The sequence below is a fragment of the Mauremys reevesii genome, linkage group 4 (genome assembly GCF_016161935.1).
Source record: "Mauremys reevesii isolate NIE-2019 linkage group 4, ASM1616193v1, whole genome shotgun sequence".
Classification (NCBI taxonomy): Eukaryota; Metazoa; Chordata; order Testudines; family Geoemydidae; genus Mauremys; species Mauremys reevesii.
In genome coordinates this window covers 63,557,633-63,577,603 of record NC_052626.1, presented here as the reverse complement: position 1 = coordinate 63,577,603, position 19,971 = coordinate 63,557,633, and the positions used below count along the sequence as shown (strand labels likewise).

At 42.8% G+C, this 19,971-nt stretch overlaps 1 protein-coding gene across 6 annotated transcripts in view; it reads right to left on the bottom strand.

Moving 5' to 3' along the window:
* The window catches only part of MIDEAS (mitotic deacetylase associated SANT domain protein), an 87,983-nt gene extending 68,628 nt beyond the window's left edge, over positions 1-19,355 (bottom strand). For 3 of the 6 annotated variants that reach the window (XM_039533214.1, XM_039533215.1, XM_039533213.1), the window contains exon 1: positions 19,059-19,355. The gene's annotated coding sequence lies outside the window, so the exon portion shown is untranslated. Of the gene's footprint in view, positions 1-7,658; positions 7,790-19,058 lie in introns of all 6 variants that reach the window. The other 3 variants (XM_039533208.1, XM_039533209.1, XM_039533212.1) reach the window with 2 other exon arrangements.
* Positions 19,356-19,971: the final 616 nt, after the last annotated feature.

Genomic DNA, 19,971 nt, shown 5'->3' with positions numbered 1-19,971 from the left:
CGTGGGGCGGGAGCTGCCGCGGGCGCCTCAGGGCGGGGGCGGGGGGGAGCTGCCGCATGGCTGGGAGGGCACAAGGTAGAAGTTTTGCCTAGGGCGCGAAACTTCCTTGCACCGGCCCTGAGCCTCACTACAGCTCTGTTAGGTAGGTAATTATCTCTATTTTACAAATGAGGTAATTGAGGCAAGGAAAGAGTAAAATTACATGTCAACAGTATAAACAAGCGACAAAGCTGGGACTAAAAACACAGAATTCAGTTCCCAATTATGTCCTGTAACTACTAGACCATACTACCTCCTGATATAGTACAGTTGCCGTCTGTACCAATTATATTTCTCTTAAGTGTAATCCTGTATTTAATCCAATAGATGGCACATTTTAAAATTACAGGCCTATAATGACCTGCTTGGCCAGGGCAAAACAGGAAAAAACACCTCTGAGCCCTATATGCACATTATGCCCTTTCATAGGAAATTTTCATTTCAGTATAAGCAGCTCACTGGGTCTCCGTACAGACAAAACATCAATGAAAACAGTGCAGGCTAAAACATTCTTCCAGAACGGTTTCAGGAACATAGCACTGATGTTTGAAAACAAAACCACAGCAACACCAAGTGCAGACAGTTGGTGGAAAAGAAAGCACCAGTCAGCTGTTCCTGCACAAATCAGTACTGCTAAGCATGAGATAAATTCAAAGACAAGGCTGATAAAACATTGTACCAGTCTTCTGTTGAGCTGAAAAGGAGGACATGGAAAATATTTTAGCCCAACAGTTCTCAAACTGTGGGTCACAACCCCGTTTTAATGCAGTCGTCAGGGCTGGTATTAGACTTGCTGGTGCCCAGGGCTGAAGGTGAAACCCAAGATCCACCACCCCAGGCCAAAGCCAAAGCCCGATGGCTTCAGCCCTGGGTGGCAGGGCTCAGGTTACAGGCCTAGGGCTGAAGCCTTTGGGCATTAGCTTTGCCCCCCACCTAGGGCAGTGGGGCTCGGGCTTTGGCCCCCCACCCCAGGGTGGCAGGGCTCACCTGTGCTCAGACTTCAGTCCCCCCTCTTGGGGTCGTGGAGTAATTTTTGTTGTCAGAAGGGGGTCGCGATGCAATTAAGTTTGAGAACCCCTGTTTTACTTCAAGACAAAGATACATGTTTAAGGTTTTATATAACACATTTTTAGAAGGGCTAGGTAAAAATCACTGACTTACTGTGGTCCTGTCTGACTTGGACTTCCTACTGTAATTAATACCTTAGGGGGAAAAAAGTGTGCCTCTCTCTTTAAAACAGAGATAGAATTTGAGCAGTAGGTCCATACAGGAGCTGAGGTCTGCCAGTGCAGACCCAGTTGCTGGATTGTTGCCTTAGCTAACTAGGGTTGCCAACTGTCTAATCATACAAACCCAAACACCCTTGCCTTGCCCCCTGCCACACTCCTTCCCAAAGGCCCCACCCCTTCTCTGAGGCTCACCCCACTCACTCTGTCCCTCCTACCTCCATCCCTCGCTCTCCCCTACCCTCACTCACTTTCATCTGGCTGGGGCATTTGGGATGTGGGAAGGGGTGGGGGGTGCAGGCTCCGGCTGGGCAGCGCTTACCTCAGGCAGCTCCCGGTTGGCAGCACAGCAGGGCTAAGGCAGGCTCCCTGCCTGCCCTGGCCCCGCGCTGCTCCAAGAAGCAGCGAGCATGTCCCTGCGGCCCCTGGGGGGCAGGGGGCTCTGCACCCTGCCCCTATCTGCAGGCACCGCCCACACAGTTCCCATTTACCACAGTTCCCGGCCAATGGGCGCTGCGGAGTCAGCGCTCGGGGTGGAGTCAGTGCGTGGAGACCCCCCGGCCTCTCCCAGGGGCTGCAGGGACGTGCCAGCCACTTCTGAGAGTGGCGCAGAGTCAGGGCAGGCAGGCAAGGAGCCTGCCTTAGCCCCACTGGACTTTTAGGGGCCTAAAATCTCCTGTTTTGGCTTCAGTAGCCTCCAGGAGATAGAGCCCGATTCCAGGAGACTCCTGGCAGAACTGGGAGGGTTGGCAATCCTAACAGATCACTTTGCTGAATCTCCTTTTAAACAGAAGAATTACCTATAGATCCCAGAAGCCATGAGAGCAGCCCTCAGTTTAATATACATTGTTTTAAATTTAAATTGCATTAGAAGTAGTAGTAAAACCAGATTGGTTCAGAATCCATAATTGTCTACATGGAGGAGCAGTGCACACTATGGAGGTGTGATTTCTGAAGTGCACAAATTGGTCCCTGTAGACCCAGCTGAGACACTAGAAGTTCCCTACTGAGTTTTAACATAGTACTGTGTTAAAGTGCACTAGTCAACTTAGGCCTGGTCTACACTACAGGGGGGGGAGGGTCGAACTAAGGTACGCGACTTCAGCTACGCGAATAGCGTAGCTGAAGTCGAACTACCTTAGTTCGAATTTCCTACCTGTCCAGACGCCGCGGGATCGAACTCCGCGGCTCCCCTGTCGACTCCGCCACCACCGTTCACGGTGGTGGAGTTCCGGAGTCGACGGGAGCGCGTTCGGAGTTCGAACTATCGCGTCTAGATTAGACGCGATAGTTCGAACTCCGAGACGTCGAACTCTCCGCGTCGACCCGGCGGGTAAGTATGGACCTACCCTTACAGTGTGCACCAGCAGGGTCTACAAACTATTTAGTTTCAGAGTAGCAGCCGTGTTAGTCTGTATCCGCAAAAAGAACAGGAGTACTTGTGGCATCTTAGAGACTAACAAATTTATTTCAGCATAAGCTTTCGTGAGCTACAGCTCAGCTCACGAAAGCTTATGCTGAAATAAAACTATTTAGTGTGCAACATGCTAGTGCATTTTAGAAATCAAAACCCCTGTAGTGCCCACTGCACTGTGTAGACAAGGCCTTCATCTAAGTTTTGAAATGAAGACATAGGAGAATTTTGCTTAAGAGTTTTATAATGCAAGAGGAGAAACATTTCTTCTTCAGTTCTCATGCTACATAGAACAGCAGCATCTTTCCCCAAAGCAAGTTAGGAGTTGAGTAGAAATCATTCAAGTCTCTTTAGTCTACCACTAAAAGGCAACAGAAGATCCCCAAACAGGGACTAGTGAAACAAAGTTTAGTCCTATTTCATTTTTAGAACAAACATTTCTCATCTACAGTCATCATGCTTTGTTTTGAAAAAAAAAAAAAAAGACACTCTAAGGCTGAAAGGCCCACAAATTAATTAACCTGAAACTTAGTTTTATGACCCCGATATACTATTTTCTGTATCAGAAACAAAGGCTGCAAGATTGCTGAAGAGCTGGAATTGAAGCAGACCACCACCACCAACCAGGGGCACTTGTTCTCTTGAGAGGTAGGGGGTGTGTGTGTGTGCGTGTGCGTGTTTCGGGGTGGGGGGGATGTTTGATTGTTTTTTGTCACCCTGTAACTCTCCCAGTCTGCTGTATGTGGAAGTAGGCAGGGCATTATTTAGTGTAGTACTTGAATTCTGGGTTCAAAGTACATGGCTAGAATGAGTACCAATACCCTGAATTAAAATAGTGGGTCTAAATATTAATCTATATTTATGGCATCTTTCACTATTTTAGTTTTGCAGTTTAATGATTGACACTAACAGACTATCACTATGTTGTACAAGTCCTAAAGAGGCAAATCAATAGTAATTTTGTACTTGCAAACAATATAATTACTAGGACAGGATTAGCTTATTGGTTTAGTCCTGCCATTGAAAGAAATTTTTTTGTTTAAAGACACCCAAAAAGCTAATCCAATGTAACACAAAGCCAGTTACATATAGCACATTAATACACATGTATTCAAACAAAGAGTGTCTTGTGACTATGGTTTTGTTCTATTATCCATCTAAACTATTAGAGTACACTGGTCCTTTAAATAAACTATCTTTATGCACATGGTCTGCAGTTGTTTGTTTATGTTGACAGGTATTTGGGACAGTGCCTTTGGTCTCACACCTGCCTAGCCATGCCTGTGGCAAAGGCACTTTGTGGAGAAAACTATGAACTCATGAAAAGCAGCAGCACATCCAGATACCAAATTAAAAAAAAATAATCTAACTTTGCTCTCCAAAATACCAAGATGTAAATTCCTCTTAAATAGTTGTGCCTGCTTCTTTACAGAGAGGCTTGGCTGATTTCAGGTCTGTTCTATGCTCCTGGGGTACATATGCACAGCACATAAGCAGAGTAACTCATCCAACTCATCCTACAATGGCACTACACACTACTTTGGAGGATTTAGTTTCTTTGCTCAGGTAGCTTTATTAATAGTAATTATTTATAAAAGAATCTCAATGCTACAGAAGAACTGTACAAATAGGGAATCAGACCTGGGTTCTTTTCCTGGCTCTATTTTGCCTAACAAGATGACCTTAACTCCTCTGTGCTTTAGTTTATGCTATCTGTAAAACTGAAATCACAATGCCTATTTATTTTTGTAAATTCTTTTGAGATCAGATGTGAATATTATTAGTTCATCAGAAACATATAAATGAAAGAAAATCCAAAGAAAATGGCATCATCAAGGACCTGATTCTACAGGCACTTCACACTCAGAACTACCGGTGAAATCAATTAAAATTCTGTGCACAGAGAAACTGCAGCATCAGGCCCGACAAATGGATCCTACACTGCACCACTACTACCCTGGCCAGTTTCCAAAAGAAGATCCTGGAGTTCTTCCAGCTGGGGAAAGCACTAGGTCTCTTTAGATGTCCTGAGCCTCCTTCTGAGAGAGAGTGGGCAGGGTCTGGTCTGCATTAGCAGCCAGGTCCACAGATTCCACCTCCAGGCCCCATAGAGACTCCTTTATGGTAGTCATAGTCCGGCATGGAGTGTGCTGGTGCACATCTTCCTCCACTGGCTTAGAAATAACCAACAGCTATTTTATCTCCACCCGCGGTGTCTGCCCTGAAACCTCTCCAAGCTGCCAGTCTTTTACCAGGACCACCTCTGGACTTGGAAACTAATTTCAGCATCCATGTTCACAGTGGCCACTTAGGGAAAAGACCTCCTCACAGAACCCCTACTATGCAAACCCCACCTTTGTGTGCTTGTGGTGGAGTCCCCCTTGGTGCACCAGAAGATGGTCCTGGCCGGTGTCACGAGAATCAAAGACCTTCTGGACTACCGTTGGAGGGACTGAGTGGAGCCCATGGTGCACAGCTAGTGCATGGGGTTGCCAACCTTGCGCATCCCCTGTCATGTGCTCCAGGAGGTGACGACAGCCTTGCCTCCTGCTTCTCTCACTTTTCTCAAGCAGGCCCTGTGGGAGGGCGCTCCCTGACCACCCGAGGTCGTCATTGGATCCTTGCCTCAAGAGTAGTTCTCCACCCCAATACACAACCTGAGTAGGCTGAATGCCATCCAGTTAGTCCATCTCTGAACCGCACACAGAGAATATCTGTACATGCTCATGCTCCATACCACCCACTTCCTTGCCCTTATGTTCCACCCCAATACCAAGCGGCAGGACCCGCTGCCACTTGCAGAGGGCAGGGAGCCCAATGGACCAGCTTGTTCACAACCCTGGTCCCACATCCCGGTGAGGATATTAGTTGGTGGCTCCTACCTGGAGCCGTGAGTATGGTTGTGTGGTTGGCACAGTTTATGGATTCCTCTAACACCTTCCTCTTCTGCAATGAGAGGGAGACCCTGGCACACACCTATTAGAGTGTGTCAGGCTGCAGCCCCTCTTCTGGTTCCTCCAGAACCTCTTGTAGAGGTTCTGGCTGCATTTCTGCACACACCTTCTTATATTTACACACCCTATCTGCGGCCCCACAAAATTGCAAGATTTCATCAACCTCCTTCTGCCACTGGCAAGGATGGCCATCCATCACACCAGGAGGAGGAAGCTAAATGCAGGGAGTTCTCTATGACTCTGGGGCCTGTTTCCAGTCCTCTGTATCATGTCTTCAGGCAGAGTTCCTCTTGGCACTGGCTACTAAATATTTAGATTCCTTTGTGGAACAGTGGGTGATGTCTGGGGTTCTTTGCTCGGTGTCCCCATTTGGATCCCCTGTTTTGGTCCTATGACCACTCCTGTTCCTGTTTTTTAATTTGTTGTCCCTCATAATCACTTGCAACTGGGCTCAGTGGTTCCTCCCTGTGAACTGAGGGAGTGGGCCTCTAGTTGTGGGAAGGCCTAGGCCTCCTCATCCTAGTACCTGCAATAGGTACACCACACCATAGGTTACCTCCTGGCTAGTATTTGACCAGCCTGGCGGGCTTGTTTATGGATTTGCCAGTTGCCAGAAAAATAATTTGATCTGCCCGTTTTTTTTTATGTGGATCTAAAGATTTGCATTATCATCACAATACACTGGTATATCTAATGTTAAAAGTTTGTGTCCAGCTAAAGATGTTGCAGTGTTCCCACTTCTGCAGTGTGAGAACATTATTTTCTTAACATATATAGATAAGATTAAGTATCTCTCTAGATACTATAAGTGGCTATTGAAGGGGGTGGAGGGGAGGTTATAGAGTTGTTTTGTGGTTGGGGTTGTGGCAGGCTTGCCTTGTGGAGAGAGTGGGTGCTGGGTTTTTTGCATCTCAAAGGTGGTAACCCTACCATACCATTAGTAGCAAATATTACATTTTTAAATGTTAGGATAGGCTAGCATAAGCACTATGTCTTCATAGATTCCAAGGCCAGAAGGGATCATTGTGATCATCTAGTCTGACCTCCTGTATAACTCAGTCCAAAGAACTTCCTCAAAACAATTCCTACAGCATATCTTTCAGATCAAACATTCAATCTTCATTAAAAAGTGGTCAGTAACAGAATATCCACCATGACTCTTGGTATAATGACAAAAATAAACAGAACCAGAATATACTTCTAAAAATTGCTTTCAAGCTTTTATTTTAAGTGGGCAGGTATTTACAGGTTAGAGGAAAAGCACATGTCTAGCAGTTTCAAACCCCAGATGAATTAAATCTGGAACAAAAACAAGAGCTTTAAGAAATGTAATATTACAATGCAATAACACACAAACGAATTGGTTAATCAAATAATTCCCCAATTTGTCTAAACTATCAGAATTCTAGATATAAATTTGAGACTTTCAAGTGAGATTTTTGTAAATTGGAGCAACAGCCTCTCTTTTATACCTCGTAAACTTGTCCAATATCATCCACAACATCCAATTTAACTTTTTAGGACTATAAGGAAGCTAAACCTTTTCTAGATTCCAAATCTTCACCTGTTCAGAAAGATGATAAATGAATAATTGATGTTGAAGAGAGTGATATTTAAATATATTTATTTGCCATTGTTTTGAGTTTATGGGGGCGTTTAATTGGTTAGGATTTTTTTTAATTACAGTAGTAAGATTCTGTGATAACCTGAGATAGAATATTTGCAGCTGCTTGAGACATGCATCCTCTGCTATTTGATACATTAGGTGTGGGGGTTTTACCCACTAAAGGGCAAATTGTGATACCTTTACTCATACTGAGCTGTACTTTACAAATAGTGCCTCTGACTTCAAGAGGATTACTTAAGGAATACAGAATTGTTTAACGTGAGTAAGGGTATCACTCTAAACTTCCTGAGTTTTTACATTTGAATATTTCTTTGAGTGGTTATTCTTTCTATTTCAAATTCAAACTTAATAAATCAAACATTGTTTATATTCTATAAACAAAAAATCATAATTCTCACATTTCCCCTCTTGTATGCAGTCACGGCACCCTAGTCACTGCAGAAAAAATGTCAATAATCACAAGTAATCTACAGTGCTCCAGTAGCAAGATGGTTCTGCAGAATGTTGTTTCTGGGATATTCTGCCTCTGCTGAGAAAAAAAAATAAAAATGGATGAACATACCAGCACCAAAAGCAGAAGTAAAGACTCAAAACAGCCGTCGGACTTCAGGATATATATTTTGGTGCAATGGGAAAGAAAACAAATCAGCTCCTAAGTGCCTCATTCTCACACACAGTTTTGGACGCGGGGAAGTAAAGTTTTTGAACGAAGGCCATTTCAATTCTGAGACTAAACGAAAATGCTGCTTTTTGCACAAATGACACAAAGGCATCATAACAATATTATTTTTTATTTGTGATAGCACCCACTATGTGCAATGTATAGGCCCTATCAAATTCATGGCCATGAAAAACACATCCTGGACCCTGAAATCTGGTCTTTCTTGTGCTTTTACTCTATACTCTACAGATTTCACAGGGAAGACCAGCATTCCTCAAATTCGGGGTCCTGACCCAAAAGGGAATAGCAGGGAAGGGGGTCACAAGGTTATTTTAGGAGCATCATGGTATTGCCACCCTTACTTCTGCACTGCCTTCAGAGCTGCTGCTGGAGAGCGGCAAATGTTAGCCGAGCACCCAGCTCTGAAGGCAACGCCCCACCAGCAGCAGCGCAGAAGTAAGGGTGGCAATACCATACCATACCACACCACAAGACCCTTACTTCTGCACTGCTGCCTTCAGAGCTAGGCAGCCGGAGAGTGGTGGCTGCTGACTGAGGGCCCAGCTTTGCAGGCAGCAGCACAGAAGTAAGAGTGACAACATCATACCATGCCATCCTTACTTCTGTGCTGCTGCTGGTGACAGCCCTTCCTTCAGAGCTGGGCTCCCGGCCAGGAGCTGCCTCTCTCCAGCTGCTGAGCTCTGAAGGCAGCACCACCACCAGCAGCAGCACAGAAGTAAGGGTAGCAATACTGCAACCCCCCTAAAATTGTAGGGATCAGGACCCCAACAATTACAACACCATGAAATTTCACATTGAAACAGCTGAAATCATGAAATTTGCAATTTTAAAAATCCTATGTCTGTGAAATTGACCAAAATGGACCATGAATTTGGTATGGCCCTAGCAATGTACTTGCCAAACACTCAGAAAGGATCATTTCTACTTCAAGGATTTCACAGTCTAAGAACAATAAAAGTGCCAGTCCTAAGAACAGTACATTTAATTTCTTAGCATCTTTCATCCAAGCATCTCAAAGCCCTTTACAAGAATTAGTCACGTTTCACAACTACCCTGTGAAGAACCTGAGGCACAGAAAGATTGTGTGTCTTGCACAAGATCACAGTGTTATGACTGATTACATATAGGAGGTAACGTCTAGAACTGGTTTGGAAAAAATTCGGACAGTTTTTTTGTCAGAATTTGCCAGTTGGTTTAAATTGCGGCCACTGATTTTGACAAAGTTCCAACAGAACCCAGTCAGGGTTCAAAATCTACTTGTTCTCCTCCCAGCTTCCCTAATCAACAGACCAGACTTTCAGGTTCTCTGGCTTTGCCACAGCCCACCAGGCAGACTGCCCCAGAGCTGCAGTTCCATCCCCTTTTGCGGAGAATTTAGAAATTTTTCAGTTTTATTTTGCATTAGAACACAACCAAATGTAAAAACCTAGAATCGCTCCAAAAGCATTTTCAACCCACAAAATGTCATATACAAAAGGTATCTTTCCAACCAGAGCCGGCTCCAGGCACCAGCTTATGAAGCAGGTGCTTGGGGCGGCAACTCCGGAGAGGGGCAGCACTTTCATGTATTCGGCGGCAATTCGGCAGAGGGTCCCTCATTCCCGCTTGGAGTGAAGGACCTCCCGCTGAATTGCCGCAGATCGCAATCGCAGCTTTTTTTTTTTTTTTTTTGGCTGCTTGGGGTGGCCAAACCCCTGGAACCGGCCCTATTTCCAACAACTGTGATGAAAAAAAATGGAGAAACAATAAATCAGTATATTGCCCGACTGTGCAAAATGGCCAACTTCTGTGATTATCAAATTTAAAAGATTAACTAATTAATGGTAACTTAGTAATAGAGATGAAAGATGCAGAAGCTCAAATGAGAATGCTAAGAGATCCCACACTAACTCTACCAAAAGCTATAAACATATGCAAAGCTAGTGAACAAGCTCACATCAAAACAGAGAGTAAATGAAGCCAGCAAGAGATAATTCACCAAGTAGCAAAGGGAAAGCATTAAAATAAAAGAAAAATAGACAACATCCCCAACTGACCTTGGTGCAAAGTATGACCTTTTCACCACCAACTACCTCATTACTGTAGACTACTATTCAGACCTCTAAAACCGATGAACTGTCAGACACTACCATAGAGGCCATCACAGACAAAGCAGTGAAGCATTTCAGCAGCATGGTATCCCAACAGCAAATTCCTGCAATTTAACTGGGAATGGGAATTCCATCATATCACATCATCACCATACAATAGTCAGTCAAATGAGAAACCTGAACTGGCTGTTAAAAATTGCTAAGATTCTACTAAAGAAAGCTGCAAAAAGCAAAGAAAATATATGGCAAATTATTATTGAATTAAGAAAAACTCACACAGAAGGCCTTAATAGCAGCCCATTGCAATGTTTGATGTTGAGACATGCGTACCTTGCTGTCCATAGCCCCAGCATTACTATACTTGGCAGTGGTGGAAGGAGTAACAGACGAAAAGGAAGAGAGACTTGCAAAGGCCAAAACCTGCTATGATTGACAAGCTAAAGACCTTCCAAAAATCACAACAGGAGATCCTGCCAAAATCCAATTATTTCCTTGGGCCACATTATGCAATTGGAAGCAGGCAAGATGTACTGAATAGAGAAATCCTCATTCATATGACAACAGGGGATAGACATATATTTAACTGAAACTAAAATACATTCACTCACTATGAACACAAGACATAGATGTGGAGAATAGAGAAATATACACTGCTCTGTGACTTGATCATCAGGAACACAGGCTCACAAGTGATTAATAGATATTGGAAAAGATTCTCAACACACCACATCACGAGAAGAAACAAGTTATACTTGCTCCATCACCAACCTGCCTAGAAGTTATACAAAAGACTATGTACAAATATTAAAGCAAAAAAAAAAAAAAAAAAAAAAACCCCAAACCTGCCAGATCCAGAGATTAGTTCCCAAGCAAGTGAAGAGTTTGAAATCTAACATTTTTAGACTGAGTAGTAGCCGTGTTAGTCTGCATCCGCAAAAAGAACAGGCGTACTTGTGGCACCTTAGAGACTAACAAATTTATTTGAGCATAAGCTTTCACAAATAAATTTGTTAGTCTCTAAGGTGCCACAAGTACGCCTGTTCTTTTTGCAAAAATATGTTGATATTAAGTTTTTATATATAAGGGAGACTTTAAGGGAGTATGATACATTAAATATGTTAATGAGTTATAGTATACATGTTCAGTTTTTCTTTCTGAAATAAAGGTGACAAAAAAGTGTTGTGCCAGATAGCTTCCCCATGGGAGCAGCTGTAGTATGATTATGTATAGGGTAATGTCAAGGAACTAGAGAATTACACTTTCAGGAAGTACTTTATGAGAGGCCAGCATATGTAGAGGAGGAATGAAACCTGAATGTTGCACTGTCTTGGCTCTCTCTCTTTGTATTCAAACACTGAATGCACAGCAAGACAGTGACAAAGCTAGGAATAGAACCCAGGAGTCCTCCCGTGCTTTTTTATGTGTCTGTCAAAATAGCTTATTTTGACAAGTTCTAAACTTATCTGGGTTCTCCCAGTCTTTATTTTAACTTCATACTATTAAAAAAAAAATTACAAGTCTAATTTCATGCTAAACACTAGCTGTCAAAGCAACAACAGGTAGTAGTGTAATTTATTAGTACATATGACTGCTTGTCAGATTCAATGGTGATCAAAAGATATGTAAATTCCAAAGTGTGTCAGTACATTTTATGTAGTATAGAATAAATAAAATAAACCATTGTCTATCTGAGTGTGGAAGAGAGGCAGGTGGTCACAATTTAATCTAGACAAGACTGAGAATGCTGGCACGTTGGGGAAAAGCAGTCAGAAGAGTTAGCAGAATTTATCTCAGCATCCCTAACTATGTGACCACTGTCTGTATTAGAGATGTGCAACTTAGGTGTTTTATTAGATCTTAGGCTGCTCCTGGATGTCCAGGTAGTGGCTATAATCAAAAGCACTTTCTTCATTTCTCCTGGTGAGAACCTTTTCTCTCTGATCTTGCTAGGATTATCCACACTTTTTCCACCTCAAGATTAGATTGGTGCAATGTACTCTAGAAAGGGCTACAGCTTGGAACCATTCACAAACAGAAGCTAAGGAGAATGCCGTGGTCTGCTTATTAAGCAGTGTCATGGATGGAAACACACTCTATCAGTGCTCCAGGAGATGCACAGGCTGCCAGTGAACTTCCACATGGAATTCAAAGTGTTGGTGTTCAACTGTATAGCTGTCAATGGATTAGCAAAGGAACCATCTCTCAGCAGGGGTCTCACACGTACTACATAGCATGACCTATGCACATGACGCAGAACATAACCAAAACCTCTGCAGCAGACAATCTCCCTTTGCCATATTGCCACAATTCTGATCAGTGGAGGTGCTGAAGAAGGTGGTCCCTTGCTGCAAATAGAAAAGAAGTGCTGGAGATGTGTTCTCTGTGAGAAGTCTCTGTTTTGGAACTTGCTCCTCGCCCTTGATCTGCCAGTGCCAGAATTTGTTAATCTTCCAGGCATGTGTTGCAAAACTTATCTTTTCTTCACAGCTATGAGGAGAGGTGAATTCACGGTTGAAGTGATTTGGGTTTCTTTTTTTCATATTACTGGGAAAATTTGTGATGTTAAGGCAAAATGAAGAGTCCTTTGCATTTTAATTTAATAGAATCAACACGTTTTTGAATAAATATAGCAGCAAAAATATCCGTTAAAAATTGCAAACAAAATGAAAGGAAATAAGATATAAAAATTATGTCAAAGTTTACCCTAGCCAGAAATCATTTTACTCCAACCATTTTTTTATTTGATCAGCTGGGTGAAACAATAGAACAAATGTCTATTAGAAGTAAAAAAAAAAAAAAAAAAAAAAAGCAAGCAATGTAGTTCAAACACAATTTTTTTCCCTGGGGGATGAGGAGAACTTCAGGTAATGAACTCTGGGAGAGTTGGCTGTATATTCCCCCCCACCCCTCCAATATCTTCATAATTAAGGCCTTACCAAATTCATGGTCCATTTTGGTCAATTTCATGGTCACAGGATTTTAAAAATCATAAATTTCATTATTTCAGGTATTTTAATCTAAAATTTCATGATGTTATAATTGTAGAGGTCCTGACCAATGTTCCTTCAAATTTTTCCCATGCATGTGCGGAATGAATTTTGTTATGTGCACCAATACACACATCATCTCCATACTGGTGCACATACCAAAATTAATGTGGTGGGGGTGGGGCTGAGTGGTTCAGAGTGCGGGAGGGGGCTCAGGCCTGGGGCACAGGATTGGAGTGCGGGGGTGTGTGTGTGTGTGTGAGGGGTGGGGCCAGGGATTAGGGGCTCAGGGCTGAGGCAGAGGGTTGGGGTACAGGGAGGTGAGAGCTCCAGCTGGGGGTGCAGGTTATGGGGTGGGGTCAGGGATGAAGGGTTTGGGGTGCAGGCTGCCTGGGAGCTACGGCAGAGAGAGAGAGGACTCCCCTCATCTCTCTCCCCCCCGCAGCAGCACCTGGCCTAGGGGGAGGGGCACCTCCCCCCCAACCACAGCAGGTCTGTGCTGGGTCCAGCAGGGGGAGGGGCCTCCCCCCAGCTGCAGCAGGTCCGTGCTGGGGGAAAGGCATCTCTCCCAGCCACAGCACTAAGCTCCTGCGCGGGGCTTAATAGGCAGCTGCGCGGCCGCACAGCTTAGAGCGAACTTAGGTCCTGACCCAAAAAGGAGTTGTCGGGGGGTCACAAGGTTATTGCAGAGGGGGTTGCGGTACTGCTACCCTTTCTTCTGCGCTGCTGGTGGTGGTGGTGGGACTGCCTTCAGAGCTGGGTAGCTGGAGAGCAGCAGCTGCTGGCCAGGATCCCAGCTCTGAAGGCAGAGCCACCATCAGCAGCAGCACAGAAGTAAAGATGGCATAGTATGGTATTGCTCTCCTTATTTCTGCGCTGCTGCCTGCAGAGCTGGGCCCTCAGTCAGGAGCCGACACTCTCGGGCCGCCCAGCTCTGAAGGCAGCAGCGCAGAAGTAAGGGTGGCAGGGTATGATATTGCCACTCTTACTTCTGCACTGCTGCTGGCAGGTGCTGCCTTCACAGCTGGGCACCCAGATAACAGCTGCCACTCTCCGGCTGCCCAGCTCTGAAGGCAGTGCAGAAGTAAGGGTAGCAATACCCCGATCCCCCTAAAATAATCTTGCAACCACCCCTGCAACTCCCTTTTGGGTCAGGACCCACAATTTAAGAAACGCTGGTCTGCCCTGTGAAATCAGTATAGTATAGGGTAAAAGCACACAAAAGACCAGATTTCACAGCAGGAGACCAGATTTCCTGGTTCATGACACATGGCCGTGAATTTGGTAGGGCTCTATTCATCATAAAGTCCAATAAAGTTTAATGAAAAAAGCATAATCTTTCTAGAGGTTTCTTGAACCATCCTAGAAAAGCTGAATAGACAATTGTATCCTTGATACTGATTTGAATAGAATGGTTCAAAAAGCCTACTGTTTTCATATGTATTAAAATCTAGTCCCTGATTCTGCAAAGATTTATGCACATGCTTAACTTTATGCATGTGAGGAGTCCCACTGGCTCCAATGGACAACTCAGGTGTGTAAAGTAAAGCATATAGTTAAGTCTCTGAAGGATCAGGGTCTAACCCCTCAATATTGCACACTCTTCTGCATGTAACTATATGCATGTGAGGAGTCCCACTGGCTCCAATGGACAACTCCGGTGTGTAAAGTAAAGCATATAGTTAAGTCTCTGAAGGATCAGGGTCTAACCCCTCAATATTGCACACTCTTCTGCATGTAACTATATGCCTATGAGTCATCTCATTGAATATCATGAGATTATTCATGGGAATAAAGCTATTTATCTGTGTAAGGATTTGCAGGAACATGGCCTAAGACTTCTTTCATATGAGTTGTAAGAAAACAAAAGATTTCAGTGAGAGCTGATCTTTCTGCATTACAGCACAAGAAAGAAGCATTTCTGAGGATTTTTTGTCTTTCTTTCTGGAAATAATTTTGATGTCAGAACACGTGATTATGAGTTTCACTAAATAAGTCAGACAGGAGGAGCTAAGGTGACCAGATGTCCCGATTTTATAGGGACAGTCCCAATTTTGGTGTCTTTTTCTTATATAGGCTCCTATTACCCCCCACCTCCTGTCCCGATTTTTCACACTTGCTGTCTGGTCACCCTAGGAGGAGCAGGATGAAGAGAAATGCACAAGTACATAACGGTTCAATCATGCACTGATTAAAATACCTTATTTATTTTATTTTATTTTAATTTACAGGTGGTTCACTGAAGGAACACTGGCAAGGTCAGTGGGTCTACCATTCGACCTACATATTGTGGTTTATACGTTATTTGCAAAGCTCAAGTAAATTTCTGCTTAAAACAAACTCAGTGCTCTTTGTTCAAGAGAACTAAGAATAATTGTATATGCACTATTTGCCCGATGATAGGGAAAACCTACAGTAATAAACTGATGTGTATATGCACATCAAAGGAATTACATTTCTGGTAGAGCTGAAATCTACCCTAAGCTTCCAAGACATTATTATGAAATAACACTTCTCACTTCTATAGTTCCTTTTACCAGGGGGATCTCAAAGCACTTTATAAGCAAAAAAGTCTTTTTCCTGAGTGTCTGGCTGGAGAGTCTTGCCCGCATGCTCGGGGTTCAGCTGATCGCCATATTTGGGGTCGGGAAGGAATTTTCCTCCAGGGTAGATTGGCAGTGGCCCTGGAGGTTTTTCGCCTTCCTCCGCAGCATGGGGCAGGGGTCGCTTGCTGGAGGATTATCTGCTACTTGAAGTCTTTAAATCAGGATTTGGGGACTTCAACAGCTGAGTCAAGGGAGAGAATTATTTCAGGAGTGGGTGGGTCAGCTTTTGTGGCCTGCATCTTGCGGGAGGTCAGACTAGATGATCATAATGGTCCCTTCTGATCTTAAGTTCTATGATTCTATGAAAAAGTAAGCCTGACAGCATCCACAGAGTAGGACAGTATTTATCCCCATTTCATATCTGAGGAAATTGAAGTAGAGTTTAAGGCCAAATTTCTCCAGAAGTGGCCTCTGATCTTGGGTGCTCCAATTTCTCAGTGCTTGAGCCACTTTGGACCTGATTTTCATAAGTGGCAAGCACCCACAACTTCAAATGAAATCACTGCCCAGCACTTCTGAAAAGCTCTACAGCAGGGGTCGGCAACCTTTCAGAAGTGGTGTGCCAAGTCTTCGTTTATTCACGCTAATTTAAGGTTTTGCATGCCAGTAATATATTTTAATGTTTTTAGAAGGTCTCTTTCTATAAGCCTATAATATATAACTAAATTATTGTTGTATGTAAAGTAAATAAGGTTTTTAAAAATGTTTAAGAAGCTTCATTTAAAATTAAATTAAAATGCAGAGCACTCCAGACCGGTGGCCAGGATCCAGGCAATGTGAGTGCCACTGAAAATTAGCTCGCGTGCTGCCTTTGGCACGCGTGTCATAGGTTGCCTACCCCTGCTCTACGGTGTCTCAAGTTGAGCACTTATGAACTTACACACCCAAAATTACACACCAGTTTTCAAAATCTTAGTCAAAGAGACTTGCCTAAGGTCATACAGCAAGTCAGTGGCACTCAGGAATAGAACCCAGAAATCCTAGTTCCCAATTCCTTGCTCTAAGTAGGAGCCAACACTACCTACAGAAAAAAGAGGTTCAAAATTTGTTATTGAAAAATCAATGTTCCTCTTAAGTTCTGATTTTCCAAAGAATTGGTAGGTTTGCTGTATGGATCAAACTACCCATTGCTCTGCCAGTATTGCCTAATCCAAATATTTAAAAAAATATGATTTGGGCCCCTCCAAAAATCATTAAATATCTTTAAAATCATGAGATTTTTTTTAAATAATAAATTTGGGGAGTGGGTTATTTGCCTCTTGGTTTTTGTGGCTTTTAGGGTATACTTAGGTCATGTTTTCAAGCTTGTATGCCTCCAGGGAGGGCTAGAATTATTTTTATATATATAATAAAATAAAATAAAATAAAATAAAACAACAACAATAATAATAATAATGCAAACAGATTCTCTGTTATCAAAAGATTCCTGGATCTGTTTTTTAAAAGAACACCACTGAATATTGCCAGATTCACAATAAAATCACCAGAGTTGGGAACATCAGGTCTCTGTTACCACTCCTCTTCTGAACCTTTTACTTCTTGTGACAGAACATGCAAACTACCTCTTTTGACTCTCACTCTACCAAAAAACAGGATAGCTGAATTGCAACCACTTTTTAATTTTAATGCACTTGTTTTTCCTCACCCAGTAGACAAGAGACAAGGCTCTGACTAGAGTCACAATTGTACAGCAGAAGTCTACACAAAATCCACCAAACTGCTAGCAAAACTGACTGCTTAGTATCCGCTGAATTGTCAGACTGCAAGTCCACAGATTCAATAAGCTTTCAAAATCTTTTACAAGTTCAGACATTGTTATAGGTATTTTCTGTGCAGTACATCAAATCTAGGACTCCTGTAGTGGCACCAGTTTCCTGTGCAATACTTCCCTTCTCCCATTTCTTTTTAGGTGGGGCAATGCAAACAACTTCATTTTCCTCTCCTCTCTTTAACTTTCAGGTGTTTGGTAATATGTCAGGGAGGGATCATCATGACTTGAGGTCAAAAGGCAAAAAGGAACTTAGACGTTTAGTAAGGGCTACATTTTCTTTTTACTATTTGCAATGCAAATCTACTTTTTGTTCCATACTGAAGTCTTGCACAATAGCCTGTGTATGCACATTAGTTCCAACAATGCCTTCCTATGCAATCACATTGTAATTATACACTCATAAAGCCATGGCTGCTATGAACTGTAATATCATCCTCTAAACAACTAATCTCAGTCTCTGCATTAGGATATTTCTTCTCTGGTTTCCCCTCCCTTTGCTGTTTGCTCACTGCTTTGATGCAGAGAACTTCTGCACTACTTACAAACCAGCAAACCTGGATTTAATCAAGTTATTATCATATTATAAAATTTTCAACTGTTTGATTTAGAACAAATGTGAAATAAGTCTACAAAATGCAGTGTGGAAAAAAAATCCTGTAGGTTTGCAACCTTGCAAGGCTTTATAAAGCAAAAATAAAACTTTGTTTAAAATGTATTAGAATAAAGGGCTTGTATTATATAAGACATTCGCATATGTGCGTGGGTGTATTGTCAGCTTTTACTAGTAAACTGCAAAATATCAGTCCTTTGCAGTTACAGTCAGATGAAGAATTGTACAACTTAGAATGCAAGATTGTCAAAAACAAGTTAAAAAAAAATCCAAAACTGATTAAATCTCAGTGATATTTATGAACGTTGCAAAGCAAGAGCTCCCTTCTGTTTAATTTAGTACTTTAAAAAAATAATGCAGCTTCCTTCCTACATGCACAGGAGGCTTAAAGACAACACTTTCCCCTCACTTTACACATTGCAAAGGCTAATAAAACATGGAACATTCAAAAATCTTGCACTGAAATCCCGATACGGATCGGATGGAAATTTTAACAGGAGAAAAAAAAAACAAACACGCAAGAGACTGCTTCTTAAGTGTGTGGGGGGGGGAGGGGGCGGGGGGGCAGAGTTGCAAACCCATATTTAGAGCCTTGATGTGGCTTTGGCAAAAACAACAATAAAATCCAAAAAAACAAAAGAGAATGGCTTTGCAGGGCCTTCGTTTTAAATGTATTTTAAAGGAGTTCAATCTTTACTGTTTTCAAACAGAAGAAACCAAAGCTGTGTTTCTCATCAAGAAAGGAACTGGTGTCACTGCACTTCTGCTAAACTACAGCCGCTTGCCCCTGGGCCCCCGAAGGGCGAAGTCAGCTGCTCCTGTCATTTGGCAATGGTGAGATGGAGTGGGGGGGGATGTCAAGGCCATACAAACGGAAACTTAATAGCAGATCTCCCTCTCTAGTTCTTTTCGTCTCATCTTGCACCAAATAACCACAGACCAACCCACTGATTTAAACAAAACAAAAACACAATACCACTGACACGGAAATAAATTAACACCAAAAATGAAGCTGCAGGAAAGAGGGTGGGGAGTAGAATTTGTTTGCTCACCTTGGAAGCTAAAGGCACTAGCTCTGTTCCCAGGTCTGCTACTCCGAGAAGGGGGGACGAAGAGGAAACAACAAACAAAACTTTGCTCCTTTCTCTCTGGGGCTCACTAAAAGCGTCACTTCCTCATACTGTAAGTAGAGGAGGCTCCCAATGAGTCCCTTTAATTCAACTCCTCCCTCCTGCTCCTCTCATAGAAGTTGTAGTTTAGAGTTTTAGCCGGGAAGCAGCTCCTTCCTCTCTTCCACCCTTGATTATTGAGGAGTTCTGACTGGCAGTATCGTGATCCTTGCTGCCCTTGCCTTCTCACAAATTTTTATTTGACTTTCTGTGCCTAGTATTTATTACTTATTTGTAGAAAAGAGGGGAGGGGAAGGTCTGCTGCACTGATTTGTGAAGCAAAACCTCGCTGTGAAATGCCGCTCTGTGTATGTCATACTTTGCAAAACTCCTAGGTTATATAATGTGTCTTCCCGTTAAGGTTGGTTTATTTACTTATTTTTAAAAGGAAGGATTATAATGTGATTTGTTTTAGGGAGCTACTTGCCCCAGAGAATATATTTCCCGGTCCGTCCGTCCCCCAGCAAATACAGTAGGATTAAAAGCTGGGAACCATAGTGTTCTGTGTTTTTGACAAATCTTCAAAGTATTTCAACAAATGCTGAATGTTTCAAACAGCTGAAACTTTCTAAAAGAATTTTCTTTTTGCTACAGGAAATTGTTCTCTCGCCCAGTGGAATATGTACTTCTAGGATTTCTCAATGATTCGCGTGCAGTTCTGGAATATAACCCTTTCTGTCACCTTGGCCTGAAAAAAAATAAATATTGCATGCTGGCAAACAGGCTCACCCTGCTCCACTATAGGTCAGGAAGTAAATTTCTTGTTCCATCATCACACCCCGTTTCATTAACCACA